General features: G+C 40.7%; 1 protein-coding gene across 5 annotated transcripts in view; it reads left to right on the top strand.

Moving 5' to 3' along the window:
• Positions 1 to 12,668, top strand: part of LOC108932836 (protein bicaudal C homolog 1-like) — a 111,266-nt gene that overhangs the window by 38,630 nt on the left and 59,968 nt on the right. Inside the window, exon 1 of one of the 5 annotated variants that reach the window (XM_029250858.1) lies at positions 2,654 to 2,747. The exons of the other annotated variants lie outside the window; for them this stretch is intronic. The gene's annotated coding sequence lies outside the window, so the exon portion shown is untranslated. Of the gene's footprint in view, positions 1 to 2,653; positions 2,748 to 12,668 lie in introns of those variants that run through there. 5 annotated transcript variants of the gene reach the window in all.

The raw sequence follows: 12,668 nt of genomic DNA, 5'->3' as shown, positions 1-12,668 counted from the left end.
CAGTGCATTTGTCAATGCATTGTTGCGTTCTTTTTCTGGTAATTTTAGAATTTTTGTGTCTGCAATGTACTAAACATATGGTGCAGTCGGTCGGACTAGTGAGTTGCAGCACTTGAGCTGTGCAATCGGACATGACTTCCATCCCAGTTAGGTCTATTTGGACTTTGCATGTTTACCCTGTGTCCACTGGGTTTCCTCTAGATGCTCTGGTTTCCACCCACAGTTTAAAGCCATGCATTTCAGGTGAACTGGCGACACTAAATTGTCTGTATGTGTGACTGTGTAGTTCACACATGTGGCTACCCAGTGACTTTGTTGTAATCTTTTTAGTTTTTTAAAGATTAATCTGTCAAAACCTAGAAGCAAGAATTTCTTTTCTTTTCTTTTTTTTTTTTTTTTTTGTTAATATATTTACCGATTTCCATAAGAAAACACTTTGAAATTCACATGATGGGCAAATTCAATTTCATAGTTATTTGCCAGATTGTCATACAGCCATCAGTAATGGCTTTGCTACTGTAGACTTTATGAAACTGGGAAAACTGATCAGCAGTTTCATTAACTGCAGATGTTGTTGTTGTGGCAAATGTTTATTTTCAGACTGCAAACAGCAAAGAAAATTACATTCCTCGTCAGAATACTTGATTTCAGATCACTTAAAACTGCAGGGTGAGGGGTGTGGTGGCACAGCGGGTTTGACTGCTCTCCAGTGGGTCTAGGGTTCAAATCCTGCTTGGGGTGCCTTCCAATGGACTGGCATCCCATCCTGGGTGTGTCTCCTCCAGCCTTACGCCCTGTGTGTTGTTGGATTAGGCTCTGGCTCGCTGTGACCCCCCCCTTGGGACAAGTGGTTTCAGGCAGTGTGTGTGTGTGTGTGTGTGTGTGTGTGTGTGTATCTGCACAGTATTTCAGTCATTTGTATTTGATCTTCTTCATGTTACATTTTCAGTTAATGCCCAAAATGAGTTGTGCTTTTTCCTGGACTGCCTTTTGGCTTCTTGGACAGCCATAAGAGTAGTGTGAAAGATACAAACAAATTTTGTTCTTGGGTTCCCATCAAGTATTTTTTACCATGACTTCATGAAGTTATGCACAATAGATCAGTTTTTTAATAAGGAACAATCAAAATATAAAATATTTTACATACAGAAGGCATTAAAAAAATCTCTTAGCAAAGAATCTCAGCAAGTGACCATTATAAAATGTGAGATTAGACTACATCAGATTATTTGGTTGGTGACTTTGTTACTAGCCAAAAACACTTTTGGGCTGTACCTGAGTGGGATAAAATGGACAGAAGATTGAAAGCAAAGTGTCCTACATCACTGAGAACTGATGCAGAAAAACTGAGAAAATATTTTGATTGGGTTCCTGCTGGAACTAACTGAATTTGTTGCATGGTGGGGGAATATTTTCCAAAATATGTACTCAGTTTTTGACTTGTACCGTTGTATTAGATTTTTCCTGCTGTGTAATGTTAAAGAGTGAGACTAATTTTGTGTCAGTTGTATATCCTGTGTATATTTTACTATGGCATGAAAATATGTAAAATTTAAGAAAAGTAAAAGTAGCCAAATACTTACGAAAGATGTGCTTGATGTTTCAGGTTAATAAAACATAACAAAATTAATCTTGTGATGCTCTTCTGTTCAGTCCAGGGCCTACCCTACCTCATATCCTGTCTTTCCAGAATAGCCTCTGGATAGCACAAACCATACAGTTGAAGAAAATGCAGTAGCTAAAGTTTTGCAGTCAATTTTGAATGCATGATAACTTCCTCTGAGATTGTCACAGAACCTAGCCCTTGAATAAATCAAGGGATATTTGTATTATAGAGGTTTTATTGATTGTAATGTGGTTAACCAAATCACATAAAAGACTCCCAGTTAAAGCTGTGTCCATAAACTGAGAATCCAGTATATGGCAATTAGTTATAGACCCTCTCATTTTTAGTGTAATGGAGTTAATTTTGTACTGTTTCTTTTAAAGCTATCAGTAGTTTTTGTAGTAATTATTGCTCTCAGGTACCTAAAATTGTGCTCAACAATACTGTTCCCTTGTTAGCTATGATGTGGTTGTAATTAAGTGATGCCTGAGTTGGCATTCTCCAGATGCTGAAAACTGTTGGAAGCTGTAGTAAGATTCCTGTGCTTTAGCTGGAGCCTTATAGTTTGTATTTCAAATGGAATGTTCCCTCCCATACCAAAGTTCTGAGTAACTGCATGCATGTAATCAATGCAACTGATTGCTTATGAGGGGTATGTTGCAAAATTAGTCATGACTCAAAGGTTTTGTTTAAAGGCTTTATCGCTTTAATTGTTTTGAGTTTGACTCCAAAATTTTCTTCAGAAAAACAGATGGAACACAAATATGAATTGGAGCCATGAATGTGTTAGTCAACTGTTAATTTCTTTCTCTACATACAGAGCGAAAGCTGTTTCCGCATACTTGACATTAAGTCAAGCCTGTTCAATGTGGGTGTGCCTTGTCTCCACTCCTGTTTGCGGTTTTCATGGACAGGATATCAAGACGCAGTCGAGGCCAGGAAGGCATTCTGTGTGGGAGTCAGAAGGTGAGGTCTCTGCTTTTTGCAGATGATGTTGTCCTTTTGGCACCATTACAGGGTTGCCTCCAACACGCACTGGAACAGTTTGCAGCCGAGTGTGAAGCGGTTGGAATGAGGATCAGCACCTCAAAGTCTGAGTCCATGGTTCATTCACGGAAAAAGATGGCATGCCCCCCTCCAGGTAAGGGGAGAGAATTTGCCCCAGGTGGAGGAGTTCAAGTATTTTGGGGTCTTGTTCACGAGTGAGGGGAGAAGGGAGCCTGAGATCGGCTGCAGACTGGGAGCAGCGGCAGCAATAATGCAGTCGCTGTACCGGACTGTAATGGTGAAGGGGGAGCTGAGCCATAAGGCGAAGCTTTCCATTTACCAGTCGATCTACGTCCCTACCCTCACCTATGGTCATGAACTTTGGGTAATGACCAAAAGAATAAGATCGCGGATACAAGCGGCCAAAATGAGTTTTCTCCGCAGGGTGTTGGGACTCACTCTCTGTGACATGGTGAAGAGTTCGGAGATCAGGGAGGAACTCAGAGTAGAGCTGCAACTCCTCCACATTGCGAGGAGCCAGTTGAGGTGGTTCAGGCATCTGATAAGGATGGCCCCGGGGCGCCTCCCTTTGGAAGTCTACCAGGCATGGCCAACTGGGATGAGGCCCCGAGGTTGGCCCAGGACCCTCTGGAGGGATTATATCTCACAGTTGGCCTGGAAACAACTGGGGATCCCCTAGGCTGAGCTGGAGGAAGTTGCGGGGGTCAGGGGCGGCTGGGCCTCTCTGCTCTCCCTGCTGCCACTGCGACCCTATTAGGACAAGCGGGATGGATGGATGGATGGATGGATGGAAGGAAGGAAGGAAGGAAGGAAGGAAGGAAGGAAGGAACAGTTCATTTCTAAACAAAGTCAGTAAACCAGACTGGTAACATTGATGATAGACTAGGATAAGATGAGTCACTTTACATTTTTACCGCATCTTGCTGCAAAAATAAATGTTTTTAGAAACAGCTTACCTGTTTAAAATCAGAGTGACCTAGAACTAATCCTGGAAAGAGTTTAAGGTGGGGTAAAGTTTGGAAGAAATGTCAGCCTAAGGGAATCAACATAAGCAGTTTGGAAGGCATCACTGAAGTAGTGTAGGGTGGCAATGTGGTGGTTAAGTATGGCTGGTGTCTCATAGCACCACTCCACAGTCAGTGAGAGTGAATGAGTGTGTGATTGCCCTGCGATGGACTCACATCTTGTTTGGGCTATAACCTGTGCTTCCAGGATGGGCTTGGAAACACCATGGGTCTGTACTGGACAAGTTGTTGAAGGAAATGGGCAGATTGAATTAATGTAGAATCAGATGGTTCTGAAATTTTAAATGGTCACGCTAGTTACATTGCATAGTTTCAAAGTTGGACATTCACTGTAATAAGTACACTTTGAACATTGCCTTGAATGAGGTATACAAAGGTAACTAGTGAGGCCATTCATGTCAAAGAGGAGGTCAAAGCTATGCATTATGAATCCAATGCAGTTCAGTGGGATGTAAACAAAACAGCCTCTATCCTGTAAGTATTTTGACACAGCCTGCTTATAAAAACTCAACTAGCAAATCCAGTCTTTAGGAATGTCCACTTCAACAGAGGCTGTGTAAGAACTGACACCCAAAGGATAAGTTTTCATTACTGTCCCTCATCCTTTCCCTCCCAGCTGTAAAGGCATTTCTGGATAGGTAAATGTAAGCTTAAAGTTGTTTGTATAACTGTATTCAGTTGTCTGTATTTATGTGTGTCTTGTAAACACTGTTATTCACTGTAAATGGATTTTGGAAAGTTGAGTGAAAACTGCTGAGTTTATTTTTGAGAGTGATCATCATGTATGTACTAACCCTATAATGTGAAATATGGAGCGTAAGGTGGAAAAACCAAGAAAAGTTACTGTGGTGAAAAAGGGTAGGCAGTTCCGTCCACTCACCTTAATATATGGTGTGAATCTGATCAGTTGAAAATATTATTCGCTTAGATGACTCTACAGCTTCAGTAAAAACAAGACCTACTCTGGGTTATAAAGTGAAATGTTTTTACAGCTCCGGGGGTGCGGTGGCGCAGTGGGTTGGACCACAGTCCTGCTGTCCGGTGGGTCTGGGGTTCGAGTCCCGCTTGGGGTGCCTTGCGATGGACTGGCGTCCCGTCCTGGGTGTGTCCCCTTCCTCCTCCGGCCTTACGCCCTGTGTTGCCGGGTAGGCTCCGGTTCCCCGTGACCCCGTATGGGACAAGCGGTTCTGAAAGTGTGTGTGTGTGTGTTTTTACAGCTGCACATTGAAAGATCAAGTTTAAGTTGTCAAAAACCAACACCAGAAACAGTCTTCACAAAACTTTGCATCATGTTTCCAATGATTTACCCTAAGTGCACACAGCTACAGTGTTTTGCAGGACAGTATTTTAGATACCACATACAAATTTAATTCTTTGAGTCTGAGGCAGCATAATGGTGAAGCTGTGCACATAATTATGCACTTATGTAAATGAAAATCCTTAACACATTCATGTGATGCTACTTATTTTCTCTACCTAAGTCATCCTACCAGTATAGTTGTTTTATGCACAAAATAATTTTTCCTTTCTCTGTCGATCAGGGTATTTTAAACAATTTTGAAGTTCTTAGATTACAGTTATTGCAAAAGGTTTTTATGTAGGATTATTATAGGGTTAACTGATTTCATTTTTATTTATATTGTCACTTCACCAGTTAGTGGGATTTTTTTATTAATTGTTTTGGGTTTAATTTTGGTTCTGACCTTTGCCAAGCTCAGTAAGTAGTAAACACCAATGCAAATTTGAGTGTTTTCTTTCGTGAAGACCTACCCGCCCCACACTCTGCATTAAGGAATTGTCTTTTTGTGTCATAGTAGGATCCATGAAAAAGGGCTTTTCACTCACATTGCCACACATTCTGCCAGCAAGAAACATGGGACTTTTTTTTTTTTTGCTCTCTGTATAGTGTGTCTCCAGGTGGTGCAGTGGCGCATCGGACTTGGCCAGGTCCTGCTCTCTGGTGCGTCTGGGGTTTGAGTCCTGCCTGGGGTGCCTTGCGGCAGGCTGACGTCCCCTCCAGCGTGTGTCTCCCTTCCAGAGGTTTCAGACAGTGTGATATTGTGTTTCCAGTTATGCATCCCTTGCTTCATTCTCAAAATCATATCTTTTTGTCATTTCTTCTGGCCTGGAGTTAAACTCCTTGTTGTTGCAGGGTTATGCCTGACCTGTATACTTGTTCATTGTAGATTCCAGTGAGATTGTTGTTTTTCACAAGTTTATCAGGCTTTTTCAAAGGCACCATCTGATGCTGTCAGTTACCCCTGTTTTGCTTTGTGAGAGTCTTGTCCAAAAGCAGTGCTCAGCCTTATTTGTCTTTTTTTTTCTGTCTGTACCATTTAATTTCTGTCACAAGTTAACTTCAATGCATAGTTTGACCATTACTCATGTCTCACCTCCAGCTGCCTTCTGAACTGTCCTGTAAACAAAGCCATGTGAAATGGCCTCACTCATGTATTTTGAGTTAATGCCAAAGGCCATTTATGTGGGAGGAAAATACTGCTTCATTGGAGGAATATTAAACTTCTTCCCATTTTCAAATAAAAACATTTTTGCTGCAATTTGAAACCTTTCCATATTTCTTTAAAAAGCATAGCTAAAGCTTCTGTATTTAATATTTCTCATTTTTTGTCGAAGTTCTTCTGTAATCTAGGTCACCAAACTTGCTACTGGAAAATTTCATAGCAGCTGCTGTTTTACGCAACCAAAATGACCTGTTTCTCAGGATTACAAACACCTGCTTATTACTGCCCCTTAAGCCAGCTATTGTAAGGAAAGAGATGGACTTGGGGACAATTTTAGTATTTGCATCACAAAAAGTCACACATTAAAGGATGATTCAGTAAAACCCTTTCCAGTGCTGCTTCTTTGCTAGAAGTACTTGGCAAGATGTAGATTTCATGTTCATAGATTTTCATATTACCTTGACCATAAATGTACCCATTTGATGGTGCTTAACATACACTTGCTTGTTTTTTCATTGTACTATGAACACTTTATATTAAGAATGTGTGCTGTGCAAAATTATAATGAAGGTGGGCTGCCTGTTAAAAGATAAGTATTACACTGTCCAAAGTGATCCACTTCAGTAATATATAACTATTAACTAGTAACTATTTTTGTATGAACTAAACTGTTTATTTATGGAATCTGCTGGTTTTCAAAGACAAAATGATGAGGTTGGCTACTCATATAATGTCTATCTGTCAAACTGATTAAACTTTACAAATATGCCCTGGTACCTCTTCTCCAGTTACTGTTACTGCCATTGATGGATTATTTTACAGTTCCGTCAGGATGTGATGTTGAACTCGATCAGTCAGTTTTGGAACAGAAAATCAACCCCAATGGTTTACCAGCTCCAGCATTTCTTGTTTCTGTCTCCTGGCCAACAAATGATTGGGAATGAAAAGGGTTTTAACATTTTTGGGTTTTGTAGGAGGTGACTAACTTATTAACAGTAAAAGCACACCTGTTTTATGCAAACATGCATGTTTTTTTTTTTTTTTTTTTTTTTATACTGAGATTTGCTGATTGACTTGAAACAGGAATTTGCTTTGCACGTTCCATACACAATATTCAAAATATCAGGAGGATGTAGAAAGCTTGGAGGAGTTGCCAAGAACTCTGCAAGGACTGTGGAATGCACACTGTGTTAAACCTGAGACAAAGTCAAATTTGACACTTGTTATATTTTTGGGATCCTTTAATTGTTGTCAGGGGATGTGGTAGTGTAGTGGCATAGTGGGTTGGACTGGGTCCTGCTCTCTGCTGGGTCTGGGGTTCGAGTCCCACTTGGGGTGCAATGTGACAGACTGGCATCCTGTCCTGGGTATGTCCCCTCCCTCTCCAGCCTTATGCCCTGAGCTGCTGGGTTAGGCTCTGTGATCCTGTATGGGACAAATGGTTCAGAAAGTGTGTGTGAAATTGCTGTCAGCTTTTCAATATGCTGCTTCCATTACAGCAATGATAGTTTCACTGACTTTCAAAGACTGGTTGGATTTCATTGTGACCTTGTATGTTTAATTTTGACTGTATCTTCCCTTACAATAGAGAAAAATGTATCTTCATGTAGGGCTTAATATGTAATTACAATCATACACACATTGACTGAAACTGCTTGTCCCAAGTGGGGTTGTGGCAAGCCAGAGCCTAACCTGGCAGCACAAGGTGCAGGGCTGGAGGGGACACCAGTCTATTTCAGGGTACCCCAAGCAGGAGATGAACCCCAGACCCATCATGGAGCAGGCACAGGCCAAACCTGCTATGCCACCATACCCCCCTTAGTTACACTCATAACCTGAGATATGCCCTTTCGAGTAACAGGAATTCAGCTTCACAAGGAGTTTCATTTAATACCCCTACTTTGGCTTATGAGACTTTTCTTTGCATTTACGACATCATTTCGGGAACATGTTATAAATAGGGGGGTAAAGTATAATGAAAGGAAACAGTTCATCCTATGACAGTGGCCTTCTAAAAAACATTGCTCTTTTTTGGTCATCTTGTTAATAAACTTTTGTGGTAAACCAAAAAAGAGCCCATGTTTTGAAGCCCAACAACAATCAAGCAATCATATCATGGCTTCTTGGGAGATCTGTGAAAGGTCAGGTTTAAAAATAACTCTAGTGGAATTTTCAGGCAGCACTCTGTGAGCAGTAATTATTGTTGTCCTGAGAACAAATTTGTGGGTAACACTGCTCTAGTCATTTGCCTTGTGGTACTTTGTTCTCCTTTCTTACATTTACTCATTTGGCTGATGCTTTTCTCTAAAGCAGCTTGCACTGAATAACTTAATGTTACAGGTATTAAAAGCCTACAATTATTGACCCATTCATACAACTGGGTAATTTTACTCCAGCAATTTAGGGTAAGTACCTTGCTTGAGAATACTACAACCTGCAAGCTTTGGATCACGAGACAGTAGCTGTAACCACTATGCTACCAGCTATCCCCAGCTATCGCCTTCTCCCCCTCTATCAGATATTGACCATGTCCAAAAAATATATACAGAAGAGGGAAATTGTTCATGCCTTCAGATTCTGGATGCAGGGGTGCACCCAACCCCCCACCTGTTCTTTCTGAGAGATCCACCAGAGAGAGCCATTCCCCCAAAACGCAGCACTAGGGTATACCTCATCCTTTCTAAGGTCCATTTGATGCTTCTCTTTGTCACATATTAGATGAATGAAGTCATTCACCTTCATGTGCATTTATATAGTAGCTGACCGAAAAAAGTAGATTGTCTTGCTTGGCTTTACCCTTTGGGATCTCAGCCTCTTTAACTAGAAATAAATGCAATGTCAGGGGGAGGGATAACTTTACACACCACGGGACTCAAAATATACATTTTTCTTGTTGTTGACAAACCTCAATCAACAGTACAACAGTAATGTTTATATACTGTATGTACATATATATACACACACAGTATTTACTGTATGTATGGTTTCTCATTATCTTCAGTCTCTCGCCTTTTCTTGCTTCATGACACCTCTGTAGTTTACCTTCTACTTTAGTTTACCTCCTTTTGATGCCAAGTTACTTTCCATGCCTCCTTTCTCCAAAATTGCTCATTCTCAGTCCCTCATTCCCTAGCTGTGGAACGAGCATCCCCTCTGTATCACATCTGCTCCCTCTTTCCTGGCTTTGAGGCACCTTCTGAAGACCCATCTCTTGATGTGATGCCTTGGGACTGCTCCATTCTTACACTCGGCAGCGTACTGAACATAACGAACTTGTTAATGCTGTAGTTGCTCTTGTAGTTGCTTTGCCACTGTACTTCAACTAAGATTTTCCCCATGTGATTGCTGCCTTTATGCTGTTTAAATACACCCTATTGTAATATAGTGTATTAACAGTGACACTGCAAGTCATTCTTTATACTTGTTTTATATATACAAGGGGCGGTAAGTAGCATAGCTGTTAGAGATGCTGTCTTACACTTGATAAGATAAGATAAGATAAGACTTTATTGTCTGTTTGCACAGAAATTTGTCTTGCTTCACCAGCTCAGCAATCAATTTACCTTGGACATCACACAAAATAATAAAAAGCCATTACATAAATACAAATCCACAGAAACAGCATGAATAAATATGCATTTGCATTTAGTGCAGATACATCAATCAAAATCCAACCAATCAATGGGGTGTATGTGTGTGTGTGTGTGTGTGTGTGTGTGTGTGTGTGTGTGTATGTGCAAATATGCCTGCGTAGGGTAGAGGGGGGTTACCTCCTTGACCTGCTCTGTTGATTCAATAATGTGATGGAATGAGGAATAAAAGAATGTTTGTACTTATTCTTCTTACAGTCTGGCACCCTAAAACGCCTCCCAGAGGGCAGAAGCTGAAACTCCTCATGTAGAACATGAGAATGGATAGACCCAGGTTCAAATTCTACTTCTTGCTGTAGTACCCTAGAGCCAGGTATTTACTCTGAGTTTTTCCAATAAAAATTACACACACACACTGTTTCGGAACCGCTTGTCCCATACGGGGTTGCGGGGAACCGGAGCCCACCCGGCAACACAGGGCGTAAGGCCGGAGGGGGAGGGGACATACCCAGGACGGGACGCCAGTCCGCCGCAAGGCACCCCAAGCGGGACTCGAACCCCAGACCCACCAGAGAGCAGGACCCAGTCCAACCCACTGCGCCACCTCACCCCCCCTCATAAAAATTACATTTGGGTATAAATGTGTATCTCATTTTAAATAGATTAACCCTGGATAACATTTTCAATGCTAGCAATAAATTTAAATGTTTTTATATAGGGGGACAAAATGACCTATAAAACATAGAAACTGCAAATAATATATGAATATCAACTAACCAGATGTAGGGCTACTGTTTTCCCTTCAGAACTCCTTAATACTGCCTTACAAGTCCTGAAGTGCATGTAGTGGAATATTAGACCATTCTTCACAAAGGACAGGAAGGAACTAGAGATCTTGTTCTCCAAAATGTCCTGCAAAGGCTCAGTAATATTCATTCATTCTTATTTTGGGGGCAGGTAGCATAGTGGTTAGAGCTACTACTTTTGCTACTTTTGGGTTTGAATCCCACCTCCTGTAGTGTCCTTGAGCAAGCTGCTTACACCGAATTGTTCCAGTAAAACTTGCACTGCTAAATTGGTAAATAAAAGGGTAAATCATTAACTTAACTTAATGTGGTAAGTCACATTGAAGAGAGTCACATAAATGAATCTACTTTTGCATCCATTTATGGAGCAATTGTCATCATGGAATTCATTCTACCTGAAAAAATATAATTGAAGCACTAATTATTTGGCAGGGGGGGTGCGGTGGCACAGTGGGTTGGACCAGGTCCTGCTCTCTGGTAGGTCTGGGGTTTGAGTCCCGCTTGGGGTGCGTTGTGACAGACTGGTGTCCTGTCCTGGGTGTGTCCCCTCCCCCTCCAGGCTTCCACCCTGTGTTGCCAGGCTAGGCTCTGGCTCCCTGCAACCCCGAATGGGACAAGCGGTTCCGAAACATGTGTGAGCGTGTGAGCAATTATTTGGCTTTTTCTGAAGCTGTTCAGGTGTTCTATGCTGCTTTAGAAACTAACCTATTAAAGTGCTAATTATAATTCTTTGTAAAGCTGGCACACATTGATATTCAGCTTAATATGTATGATCCACCGATGTTATTGCTTCTATAATTTTAGTGACTTATTTTGTCTTTTTATTATGTTTTCATTATTTTCCATTGTTTCCACAATTTTTTCCACGTACAGTATGTGGTGTTTTACACCAAGAAGGAATCATTGAGAGTTCTGTAAAAGAAAGTTTCCTGCCAGCCTGTAGGGTATAAGTTGACAAAGGATAATTGTCATTGATTATTTCTAAGTGAAACGGGAATTGTTATTGGCAGCACTATATATAACGCGGGCTTTTTTTGCGCGGGAGCAGACGAGATTCCATGGTGTGAAGTGAGATTGTGACACGAGCTACTGTTCTTAATAAACTCTTTTATTTGCACACTCCAAGTGTTCCAGTGCTTTGTTTCAGTGAAACCTCCAAAGAACGTTGTACCTTCCTTTCAGATACCACACAGTATATGATGGAAAATTGACAAACTGACCCTGTCAGGTTTGTCAACAGTTATTCTACTGGAGCATGGGCTATGTGTGCTCATAGTGGGAAACTGGTACACACATTTCCTCAGACTGAAAGGTGCAAATACACTTTGAAGGCACAGCTGAATCAACAGCACACACTGAAGCGGCACCAGGGAAAGAGGATTCTGCATTCATGTTCATCTCTGCAATGTTGCACAAATCCATTTTCATTCCATTTTCCCATTTTATAAATTGTCTGTTTAAAGACAACCATAAACAAGCATATTTACATCATAACACATGGCATACTTTCCATCTAAAAAAAATATAAGTTAATGGAACCACATAAGGTATAAAAAGGTTTTTCTGACAATGTGACAAATTTAATTTTACCATCTTTTTGGGTAGCTATCCACCCTCTGTAATTTGGTCCTTTTCCCAAAATAGCTGTCTTCATACATATGAGGAACTTCCCTGATGCGTGAACATTTAGTCTGAAGTAGTTTTTGGTTGAATTTTAAGGTCAAAGTCTATAGCTGAGTATTTGCTCTATTGTTATTTAGTGAAAATATTTTTATGAGAATAATAAAAGCAGGGGATTTTTGTGTTTAACCATGAAATCATCACAAATCAGTATTCATTTCTGATACCTCAAGTAGAAACATTTGGGGCTTCGAGAGCAACAATGTGGATTGTAGTTTGTTTTGCGGTCATATCAGAATTTCTTGTAAGAATAGAGTAAAATTCAATGACTTGTTATATTAAACCTATTAAGTGACAATTCTTCATAGATCTAGAATTCATTGATGTCAGGACACTGCCTGCTTGAATATTTACAGAGCAATTTAATAACTACTCATGTTCAAACAAATTAGTGAAAGATTTTCTAGGAACTGGCAAAAATTTGGTGCATTAGTTGGCAGATGATTACAGTACTGAAAAAATCTCTTTAACTCTTAAAAATCTGAACTGTT

This window comes from Scleropages formosus, chromosome 4 (genome assembly GCF_900964775.1).
Source record: "Scleropages formosus chromosome 4, fSclFor1.1, whole genome shotgun sequence".
Lineage (NCBI taxonomy): Eukaryota > Metazoa > Chordata > Actinopteri > Osteoglossiformes > Osteoglossidae > Scleropages > Scleropages formosus.
The sequence above is the reverse complement of the archived record's forward strand: the minus strand, read 5'-3'. Positions and strand labels throughout refer to the sequence as shown.